Here is a 12261-nt window from a genome sequence, read left to right on the forward strand (position 1 = left end):
TCAATATACTTTAGAATTCCTTACTGCTCACATACTATTACTTTTAGGGAACCCTGGCTCGTTTGCTTAAACTTCATACATAATGACATGTCATCCAATAGGACATCATAGTGATTCCACCCAATCATGTTAATTTGTGGGGATCTATATTAAAATGAAGGCATTCCAGCTACCACAATTCAATGAAATTAAACTCTGCTTTTGCTAAATAAATAATCCTTGAAGAAAAGGCAAAATCAGAAATGCAAAAATGCAACGCGTTTCAGGTCACTTATGATATAGCAATACTATGAAGAACAATCAGAAGTGACCCAAAACTCGTTGCATTTCTTTTGTAATAGCATCTTATCTGTTTTTCATAAATTATTTAATAAAAGCCGATTTAACTTAATTAGATTATGGGAGCTGGAACTCTTTCGTTGTTTGACATTTGCTGCATACAGACCGTGTGATCCATACGCCTGGTGGTGAGGTAGCTGGATATTTTTTCTCCTGTGGAGACCTGTAATCCACAGTGGTTTCACTGTATTGGACTGTGATTAAATAACGCATCATTATGCTGGTCTTTAGAAAGAAATGCAGTGAAGGGTTCAAACGATAGAAATGAGACAAATTTGAGAATTTTTCAGCTTCTTTGAAAGTTCTTTCTATCCATGGTAAAGGCTTTCAACAAAATAACTCCTAAGGTAAAGTAAACGTTAAACTATCAAGAATGTTATCTGAAGCTCGGTACCTAACTGGAAAAATGTAAGATATTATCTATCTGAAATGTTGACGAAGCTTCTGATGAAACAATTTTTCTGCTTCAGAGGTTCATTGACATCACATCTCAAACTTTTAATCAACACATGTATGACATTCTTCCAAAACAGCAAAATATGCTCCTCGAAAAAATTAGCACATACCGGTTAAAAGAAAAATACAATGGCTTTTCTCTAAGTATCATCTCGTGAAGCAACAGCATTACCTTTAGGGATAATTGTGGCTCCATCAGTAACCAATATTATGGACTAAATAGGAGCTAATAGGCAGTAACAACTAACCAGTCTTTATTACCGGGGCAAGTTACTAATGTAAGGATATTTATTTTTCTTGTAGCATATCTGCTTCCAGAAATGTTTTTATTTATATGCACAAAACCTGCATAAATGAAGTGATTATGCAGACACAAGGCATCCATTACAACATGCCCTCCCGGAGTCCCGGATAGCATCGGCCAAAAATGATTGTGTGCTTTCCTTTAGTTCGATAAAGACTCCATCTGGTGATGTGCTGCACTGCTAATCTAAATGAGGCATCTGAGACAATATCTTCCCAAAGCTTATTACTGTTATTATCACAGCTGCATGGCAAAGCACTCTGGGAAAATAGAAGGATTTATGAATGAGTATATAACTGCGACCCAGTATTTAGGAACCTTTGTGATGCTGACCTATCAGATTCAGAGAACTCTTGAAAGAAAGTTTAAATGCAATTATGTTTGCCTCAGTAAATCACATCCCGGGGTTTTACTAACAAAGCACAAATGTGCACCAACACAAATCTTGAAAGTAGAATTAAGTTACAGACTCAATGAAATATTTATGGTTCCATAACTAAATGCAAAACCATATATTTACTCTTTTAAGGTGAAATACTTCATTTACATAGGAACCGTTGGGATAAATTTATTTTATTACCCTTACCACGCATTTATTTTATACGTTTTCAACCCTATAAGAATGCAGCAAATTTTCATTTTTGAGTTTTCCTTTTTTCCTTCTCTTTTTAAAATCTCTATAACTTTTGTAGTCTTCCATCAACATAGACATATAAGGGCTCATTAATTTTCTGGAACAGTTTTTGTTTTGAATGACACCATTCATTTTACCATATAGAGTAATGGAAAATTACAAAAAAAATTCCAAGTGTGGTGAAATGGTGAAAAAAAATGCAATATCGCCATTGGTTTTGAGTTTTACTTTTACGACGATTATTGTTCAGTAAAGATGACTTGACCACAGGCTTCCTGATTCTCCAGATGTTTATGATTACGATGATATCAAATATAGATTTTTAAAAATATTTTAATGGCTTAAAATTTTCTGAACTCGGTAAAAAAAATGTGGATCATACTTTCTAAGCCCAATAGATTTTTTATGTTTCCTTTAAGCTTGATTTTTTTGTGTGGCGAGCTGGTGTGTTTACTGTTATATATTATATATTATTATACTATTTTGAGATACAACATTTTTATCACTTCTTATTGCATTTTTTTTGTGGGGCTGTGGCTACCGAAAAACTGCAATTTTGGCGTTTCTAATGAATTTTTTGCCTTTCAAGGGGTTTCCTAGGTAATTTTTATATCTTTTTTAGTATCTTTACAATTTTTTTTCTTGCTTTCCTACATAAATAGTACTGTAATAATACTCTAAATAGTAAAAATCACAGTCTCCTAAGATGCCCAATCTATGTCTGGAAGTGATAGAAGAATTAACAGGGCAGCCGCGGGGCCCAATAGCAGCAACGCGGACCTACAGCAGTCCCTCGGCTGACATAGCAACTTATTAGTGCCCCGCGATAGTGTCTCAGGGGGGCCAATTAATGCCTGAACTAAGACCCAGGTTGCAGTATGGCTTTTAAATGCTGCTGTCAGTGATATACAGTGACATATAAGAGGTTAACAGCAGTGATCAGTAGCAGTGCTGATCATTTATATTAAAAGCGGAAGCTAGCTATGAAATGTAGATGGAATCTGCTAAGCGTGGAGCGAGATCATCCTGACATGCACCATGAGTTTTGTAACCATTATGGAGACTTAAGGGGTTAAAATTATGGTGGGTAATAGCATAAAAAATATTAGTCAACATTTTAAAAAAAATACAATGGAGTTTAATAGCTTCTATAAGTAATAATAAGCCCTATAAAATCATTATTGAAATCTGCTAAATTGCTAGAGAACCATTGGGGCAGATTTACTAATCTTGTCTAATATATAAACAGAATATCCCTATACTGGGCAGTCTGGAAAGGCTCCAAATTTATTGCAATGGCTCATAAAGTAATATAGATGCCAGCTCACTCCCGCCATGTGTCGTTGATGCCTGTGCACGGATTTCCCCCGTAATTAGGCTTGATTATAAGTTAAGAGAGATTCCCCTGGCAAATACTCTAGTTGTAGACAACTTGATCTCCATTGATAGTGCTAAATAGGAAATCTGAAAATCACTTTAGACCCGATTCATCAAGACAGGCATTCTGTACGCTGGTTTTAATGAAGAATGTATTGAAGTAAGATTCGCCAAATTCATTAAGAAGCGTAAATAATTAATTTGGCTCATCTTTCAGCCTTTGTGGTCGACCACAAGAAGTTTCCTCCAGTTAATGACTGGAGTACATTTCTGTTCCATTTATTTTTGCTACATAGGTTTTGCTGGATTTGCCGGCCACACTTGGAAGTGCCCCCTCGTGGCTACGCTCCATTCACTTTCTAAAAAGCTGGCTGAAACTGACAAACAAATTTCAAAAATCTTACACATTTTTTGCACAACTATGAGTTGCTTAAAATATTCTGACATTTCAAATTGTTTTGTTGAAAAGTGTTTGATGGATCAGGAGTTTTATTTGTTTTCTCCCGATATTCTGTCTGTCTTATTGCACAGAGGCATAACAGAAAGGCTAACTTTCAGTCTAAGGTAGTCAAGTCATTGATTAATGGTAGGAGCATAGCATTCTGGGAAGTAAGGAAAAGAAAATCACAGTAATATTAGTGCAGACAAGATGCTGATGAAGAGAAACAGCCTACTCAAAAAAAAGTAGACTACAATGAAAGAACAAGAGAAATAGGACCAACATATAGTAGGCCTAACCAAAAGCGCCTTTAATATGTGGAGGATGAGGACAGCAATGTTGTGCTTTTCCACAGGGTTTCTGTGAATTGACAGGTACACATTTAGTGTTCTACTAATGCAATCCTACCTGGTAGACTGACAGATACATAAACTGATGACTTCAATATTTGTTATTTTGTCGTTGTACATCTATGTATGTCCTGTCATATATACTCAGCAAGAGATACTGACATAACAAGAAAAAAATGTAATAAGTGCCATATCTACAAGGACATTGCTTCACTCGCTAGTGCATTGTACATTCTCACTGTCTTATTCTTTCTGTGTTCATTCTCTTCAAGGCTTCTCTGCGCATTCATTTTTATTATCTATTCAGCACTTTCCATGAGTCATACTATTTTTTATCCTCTGTGGATTTCTGTCTACCATTTTTGCTGTTGTCCACTACTGGATAGCCCCTTATTAACAGTCAGAGGGTGCATTGGCCATCTTCTCTAATAAAAAAAGAATTGATCAGACTTTGATAAGAGTTTCACTGGCGGAGCATCAGTTTTTCTTGGATGTGGAGAGTAAAACAAAAAATGTGTCTCCATCTTCGGTGAAAATTGTATACTTATATACTTGAAGAGCATATTAATATTTGCAGTTGATAATACCTTACAGGGGTATTGATATGAATAATATTCATGCAATATCAAATTGATCCATCACTAATCTGAAGGACTTTCAGCAAGGAGTTGATCTTATGAGTAACAGTTTTTATATATGAGATGTCTAATAAGGATCTCCATTGTCTGCAGCAAGGATCACTTTTCTGGTTTTACCCTGTACCTAGATACCCTCAACATGGCAGTGACTTGTTGGGGTATCCCAGCGCACCAAACTCCCTGCCAAAAATGGCAGCAAGAATAAAAATCGAAAATAGCAAATATCTCATCAATATACAGTATCAGGCATATTTTCCCAAAAATTCTGCTAAGTCCTTATTAGAGTTGAGCGAATATGTTCGGAAATGATGCTGAATCTGAATTTGCCATATTCGTGCCAGTTTTGTACTCTATTCATGCCGTATTTATGTTTGACGATCGGTTCCGAACATATTCGCTCAACTCTAGTCCCATTGACTCCAATGACGTTCGGCTCTTTTCAGCGAATATTGCAAATACATTTTATAAATGGCAATTAAATAGTTAACATTTCCCTTAAATTAATTAGTAAGAAATATCTCTTATTGAAATAATAAATCCAATAGTAACTCACATCCAATGTGACCCTAATGGCTGGTGAGCAAAGCGACGATGAGCAGCATTCTGCAATGTAACTGGAGACTTTCCTGAAAAAAATGAGATTTAAAGAATATTTAGTAATGACATGTCACAAACAGTGAAATAAAGTTGCTCTACATTAAAAATAACATTCAGATGTTCCTTATAATTTTGATTAACGTCATGTCAAATGTTTTTTTCCCCAGAATATAACATTAAAGAGGACGTTACACAGAACCACTCGTTCATTAATATTTATTAAGCTGATCTGCGGTATCAAAGACAGCCACAGAGGCATGAATGTCGCTGACTCAGGTACTCCGAAAGAAATGACAACACTGAACATACCTTTATAATAAATGTCTACGATTACACACTATTTTTTGGGTATTATGGTTAGCTTTCAGAAGTGCTCACAAGGGAGACCTATAAGATTATTTTATTTTGTGTTATCAATGAATACGCAATATACTTAAACTTATGTATGAGGCCTATTCAAATCACGTGTGGGGCCACCATTGTTTCTCGCACTGCAGTTACAAATGATCTGAGGTGACATGATTAAACCTGCGTCGTAGTGACAGGGGAGACAGGAACTGCACATGAAAAGTGCTGATCAGACAATGCAGCCAACACACGTTTTAAAGGGAATCTGTTAGCAGGTTTTTGCTGCATAATCTAAAAGCACCATTATATAGGGGCTGACTCCCTAATTCTAGGGATGTATCCTTTATGGGGCTGGGTTTTGCTGTTTCAATACAATCAGTGTTTTATTAACAGAAGAATATCACTACAGGACAACTGGCCTTGTGCCTTATTGCTCAACCACGTCCCCACCATTAACACCTTGCTGTCGATATACAGTGTACACAGATAGTTGTTAATCAGTGGTGGGAGTTGGGTTACACAGGGCTCAGCATTCTGACCTCTGCTAAATCTGTGATTCTATTCCAACTGCTGTACCCAGTAACCTAAATAATATATCAGCCCCATTTTACTGAAGACTGCCAAGAGATCCATCTGCACATGCGCCACTTGCAGTGAATATAGTACCGGCAAAAACTTTAGAACATGAGGAAGATACAGAGACCAGAGGAAGGTGGAGGGGCCAAGGCAGGAGATGAAGACCCACAGTCTCGCCCCTATGCACTGAATGGTTATTTCACCCATAACACTGCGCAACAAATTTCAGGGAAGTTCTTGTCCCCTGAGAACATTTTATTGTATCTTATAGAATTTGATATGCTGAACACGAATATGTGCTCCAAAAGTCTGTGTCACATAAGAGTTTTAACCCCTTCATGACGAGAGCGTTTTTAGATTTTTTGATTTTGTGTTTTGCTCCCCTTTTTATTCAGAGCCATAACTTTTTTATTTTGCCTTCAATATGGCCGTCTGAGGGCTTATTTTTTGCGGGACGAGTTTTACTTTTGAACGACACTATTGGTTTTACCATGTCGTGTACTCGAAAATGGGAAAAAAATTCCAAGTGCAGTGAAATTGCAAAAAAAAGTGCAATCCCACACTTGTTGTTTGTTTGGCTTTTTTGCTAGGTTCGCTATATGCTAAAACTGACCTGCCATTATCATTCTCCAGGTCTTTATAAGTTCACAGACACCAAATATGCCTAGGTTCTCTTTTATCTAAGTGGTGAAAAAAAAATTCCAAAGTTTTGCTTAAAAAAAAATTGCGCAATTTTCCGAGACCCATAGCGTCTCCATCTTTTGTGATGTCGGGTTGGGTGCAGGCTTATTTTTTCCATGCTGAGCTGACGTTTTTAATGATACCACTGCAAAAAACAGAAACTCTTATTCCTGGTAATAAGATATAATCTGTTCTTGTAGCCTTGATCCCAATAATTCTGCCTGCCTCTTTGACAATTTCAAATCTCTGAACAAGTCACTCAGATCAGCTTGACTGAACAGATGTGGATTAGATGTAGAAAGCTCAAAGTCTGCAGCAGTTTCATTTTCCACTGACATTGTTAGTTCATCTTCGTCGTCCTCCATTGTCCATACTTTGTGCAGCTTTGAAACATGAAGACTTTCATCGTGTGGTACTGGTCTTATGGCTGAAGAAAGATTAGGATATTCTATTGATTTCTTGTTATTTGCTGAATATCCTGTTACATTTGTAAGGCAGAAGCAGCAATCTGTTATATGATCTCTCTGGTCTCTCCATATCATTGGGAAAGCGAACGGCATTGAAGGTCGTGATCCATCCAGCCATGCTTTAAGTATGTCAGTTGTCTTTTGATTCCTCCCCTGCCCAGATGTGTATGCTCCATACACAGTCAGCCGAATGATTCACTGCGCCTGCGTGGAATTCGCATAATAAGTGCTTGCATATGTGTAGATGAGCGATTTATGCTACTTCAGTGGAAAATTCAGAATATACTGTTTCAGAAAAAGTTCACATATGAGTTTTTAGAATTATAACAGAATATTAAAATATTTCGTATCATTTCTCAAAAACCTTACGTCATAGGAAAAATCAGAAGTTATTTCTGAAATCAGCATGAAAAAATCTATCAGGAGCACTCAAAATTGTCCAAGGGACAAAACTTTGGTAGCACAGTGTAATCTTACTTGAGTTAAAATAATATGCAGAAGTTAAAAGGTTATTTGATAGTTGGATCAACCCTCCCAAGCCATCTATATGGGCATGCAGGTCATAGAAAGCTGAATAAAATGATACCATGAGAAATGTGATCCAATGTCTTATTCCAGAGAAATGTTTGTTTTACTTATATGTAAATGAGCTATAACGATCTATGGGTCTGACACTGATCTTCTGAGAACTTGCCTCCAGAGATTATTTTAAATAAAAGGTTATGTTACCAGTGTGAGACATACAACTAATGCAGTACAACAGAACTGAACTTTTTCTCCTTACAAACACACTTCCTGCAGCTCTCACAGCTTTGCTGTATTGCAACCCTGTCTGCCTGTGAGTTGGAAGCTGAAGCTGAGAGGAACCTGCAGATGTGTCAGGTATAATTGCACACAGCTCTGCAGTGACATGAGAGCAGAGAGCGACTATCACACATCACACTGGTAACTCCACCTTCATGTAAAATAATCTCTGGAGTCAGATTCAGTAGTCCAGAACAGATCATTTACATATAAGAAAAATGTGGATTTCTCTGGAATAAGATATCGGAGTGCAGAGGTATTATTGCATTTAAAAGGTACACCCGGGACTTTATAAAAAACAAAAAATGTACATAAGCACTAACAGGCAGGTAATTTCAGCTTACCTGCCTGTTGTGCAAGGGGAAATTCTTCCCCGGCACAGAGTGGTCATAGACCGCTACCGCCAGGGATTCAGAAGCCTCTGCTGATATCACGTCTACAGCGTGGAGGCTTCTTTTCCGCTCTGCTCTGTCGACATGGCAGGACTTCCAATGTCATTCTGATTGATAGCCGGATCCCCATTGCCTAACGGAATGACGTTGGAAGCTACATCCCATCGCATTAGCAGAGACAGATAAATCCCCAGCAGGAGCATTATGTGCCGGTAAAGAACGGCTCTGTGCACAAAAGACAATTAAGTTGCAATTACCTGCCTGTTAGTGCTAAGATACCTTTTTCATTTTTCCATAAAACTAGCTTGGCCCGTACGAAATTTTCGCACATTGGTCGTCAGGGGCGCAGGCAATTTCAGAAAAAGCAAGCTGGTCAAATATAAATGTATTTCATGAGCTGATGAACACAGACAGGTATTTATATATGTAGATTGGTAATACAAAAAATTGTTTTGATAAGCTGAGGCCAAAAAATGTTTTCCGGTTGAGGTGCCACCTGCAGGTCATTGTGTCTTTCTGCAGGTTTATGAAAATGAATGTTTAAACTGTAGTGATAAAATCGTGGATGTATGGTTTGTTTGGCTGTTTTCTTGCTTAAGGGAGCAAGTTTACGTTTCACATGGTGTATCATGTGTGTGTGGGGCGAAGTAATCAGCGAAAAAGCAGTGCATGTTTACAAATGTGTTGATAGTGTGCTTTGGGGTACTGTGGTGCCATTTTTCCTTACTGCAGGTTTATGAAAATTAATGTTTAAACTGTATTTTGTGATCAAATCGTGGATGTGTGGTTTGTTTGGCTATTTTCTTGCTGAAGGGGGCAAGTTTAACTTAAAAATGGTGTATCATTTGTGTGTGTGGGTGCAACATGAACGGGGATACAAAGGAATCACTGAAAAACAGTGTTTAGAAATAATAGAACAGATCCTGGATATACCCTTTAACTTTGTATGACCTACATGCTTATACAAACGGCTTAGGAGGGTTGATCTTACTGACAGATTGCCTTTAAATGTATCTGTCAGTAAGATCAATCCTCCCCCAAATGCGCATATATGTGCATTTAAGATTTTGAATGTGAATCCATTTACTTGTGTATCTTCTATATGCTGCTGCATTCTAAATTATTAGCATTTTAATTCCTATGAAAAAGAAGTATTATGTGCTCAAGGTGTGATAGAGCACTTACCAAGCCTATACCTCCTGAGGTTGTTTCCCTGCCCAGCACCATCCTTTTAGATTCATTGAAAGCTTGCTGTCTGAGTGATGTGAGGCAGGAAAGTCAGATAGTGAGCCATCAACCAAGCTAAAGAGGCCCATGTTAAGTAGAGAAGCCACCTTGAGAGGCAGAGGCTCAGTAAAGCGATTCTGCAACCAGTTTTTTGCTACCCCATCTGAGAGCAGCTTGATGTAGGAGCAGAGACCCTGATTCCAACGATGTGTCACTTGCTCAGCTGCTTGCCATAGTTATGATAAAATTACAGTTGTATTTGCTGCAGATCTACCAGTTCTCTTAACAATGAGCTCTGCATATCCCCGACTTCACCACTGAATGGATTTCTGTCTACACTGTGCATAGGCAGAAAGCTGCCAATCAATTGTGGGTTTGGGGTTATACAGAGCTGATGAATACAGTGGCTTGTGAAGGTAATCACTCCTTTGGCATTGTTCATGTTTTGCCACCTCACAATCTGGAATTTCACTATTTTTTTGAGAGTTTGCATCAGTCCATGTAAAGAACATACCTACAACTGTGAACATTTGGTTTTCTTTTTTATTGCACACTGAAGTTATGCACTTCAGTGTGCATAACTATTCACCCCCTAAAGTCAGTACTTTGTAGAACCTCCTTTTGTGGCAATTACAGCTGCAAGTCACTTTGGATAATTTTGTATGAGCGTTCCACATCCTGCCACTGAGATTTTTGCCCATTCCTCAAGGCAAAACTGCTCTAGCGACATCAAGTTAGATGGTTTCCTCTGTTGAATAGCAATCTTCAAGTCTGACCACAGATTCTCAATTGGATTAAGGTCTGAGCTGTGACTAGGCCACTCCAAAACAATTACACAGACATTACAGCAGGGGATCACAAATGATTCTTTCTTTGAGATAAAACAGTGTTTAAGAACAGGCAGGGAAATGCTTTACCTCACAAAAACAATCAGCTGTGATCCCATGCTGTCTGTATACTCTCTTTTTGCTTCCCCCTCTGCCCAGGAGCCGTGGTATGATTAGACCATGTTCCTGTACATCTCAAACCCATCCGAGACACCCAGTCACTCTGCGTGAGGAGTGATAAAAGATGACCAGAAAAAGCACAAAAATACCAAAAATATTGAAAATTAATAAACAATCTTTATTACAACAATAGTAACACACAAGGAATTTTAAATAAAAAGATGCCTCAAATTCGAGGGACGCTTACGGCTTGGGACCCTGTTAAACATCTGTAGCTAGGACAATGATGATGTATTGATAAATGCTACAGTTCATCATGAAGTTTATAGGATATGTGGTGTAGTGACCACTATGTCAGCTAGGGGGCGCTTTGTGGGTGTCCCAGGACGGGTGTACAGGCACATTCAGTGTGGTAACAGGAGCAGGGTCCTAAATGACCATTATGTGCCTCAAGGTTGGTGGCCTTGGGATGCAGGCTCCAGGGTGTATTGACCAGCAGAGGTACTGCTGATATTTCTGTTACACTGTGTCAGGGAAGCCTGTGTGTGTCTGTGTACAATAGAACCTTTAGTGAGGTCATAGCCATGTGATCACCTGTGGGTGTGGTTACAGGGCTATGTAATTGAGGTGTTTAGAACATGTAAGAGGGTGAGGGAGTCTGTCAGAGTGTGGACAGACTTCCATGTGTCCAGGTGGGACACTACAGAAAGTGTATATGGGGAGGACTACACCTTCCAGTATGTGCTGAGACTCTCGGTCCAAGTCTCCAACCACGGACGTTTTGTGTTCCTTTGCCTGAGCAAGAAGAGGCATCCGAGAACCTGTGTGGCCGACACAGGTAACAGACAGGAGTCTGTGTTGCACTGACCAGGGTCAGTGAGAGACTGTGTTCCTGGAGGGGTCAGTGAGCAAGGTCCTGGAGGGTCAGTGTTGGGAGGTTCTGGGAGAGGAATCGGATCCCTGGAACACGTGATATGACCTTGGACCTGGTGAGGCATGTGTTGGGCAGTCTCAGGCGGAGACGGATGTCCTGAAGAGCACCCGCTGAGCCCCTGGACCTGGTGAGGCCGGTGTGTTGGGAGACCCTGGGAGGAGGGTCGGCTCCCTGAATAGCACTCGGTGTGCCCTGTGTGTTGGACGTTCTCAGGTGGAGACGGTACGTCCTGAGTGGCACACGAACAGGACACGTGAGAGAGACTGTGCATGTGTTTTTTTTTCTTTTTTTGTTTTTTTTTTCTTTTCCTCTACAAAACCGGAAGGTGCTTGCTGTGGCTCAGTGGGGTCACGAAGGTCTCGCAGCACAGGGACCTGGTGTTTTCTTGTTGGGTTCTCCTCCTTGAGCATTGGTAGCAGACGCTGTCTGTCTACACCATCCTGCTGCAGCTTTATTGCATATGACTAAGCGGATACAGTAGTTGTGGCTTTACACAACTATTAAGGGTGAGTACCCTGTATGAGTGCTTCATAGCCCATTCTACCTGCACTGGTAAGGCCCTATGGGTGCACTTTTGTGGTTTTTTTATCTTTGAGGGTGACAAGCGGCTTCCGGTAACCCGGCGGGGTTACGAAGGGGACAAGCGGCTTCCGGTGTATCGGCGGGTCCACGAAGACGACGCAGCAGGAACTGCAGTGACACCAGCCGCTGTGTGTGTGTGAACGGCAGCCGGAGGTGCCGGTGGCTTGTG

General features: G+C 39.5%; 1 protein-coding gene across 4 annotated transcripts in view; it reads right to left on the bottom strand.

The window, feature by feature from the left end:
• Positions 1-12261, bottom strand: part of DLGAP1 (DLG associated protein 1) — a 966059-nt gene that overhangs the window by 876762 nt on the left and 77036 nt on the right. For all 4 annotated transcript variants that reach the window (XM_073550898.1, XM_073550896.1, XM_073550899.1 and 1 more), the window contains exon 2: positions 5091-5163. The gene's annotated coding sequence lies outside the window, so the exon portion shown is untranslated. The remainder of the gene's footprint in view (positions 1-5090; positions 5164-12261) is intronic.

This window comes from Dendrobates tinctorius, unplaced genomic scaffold, assembly GCF_039654945.1.
Source record: "Dendrobates tinctorius isolate UK_male_01 unplaced genomic scaffold, ASM3965494v1 ptg000171l, whole genome shotgun sequence".
Classification (NCBI taxonomy): Eukaryota; Metazoa; Chordata; class Amphibia; order Anura; family Dendrobatidae; genus Dendrobates; species Dendrobates tinctorius.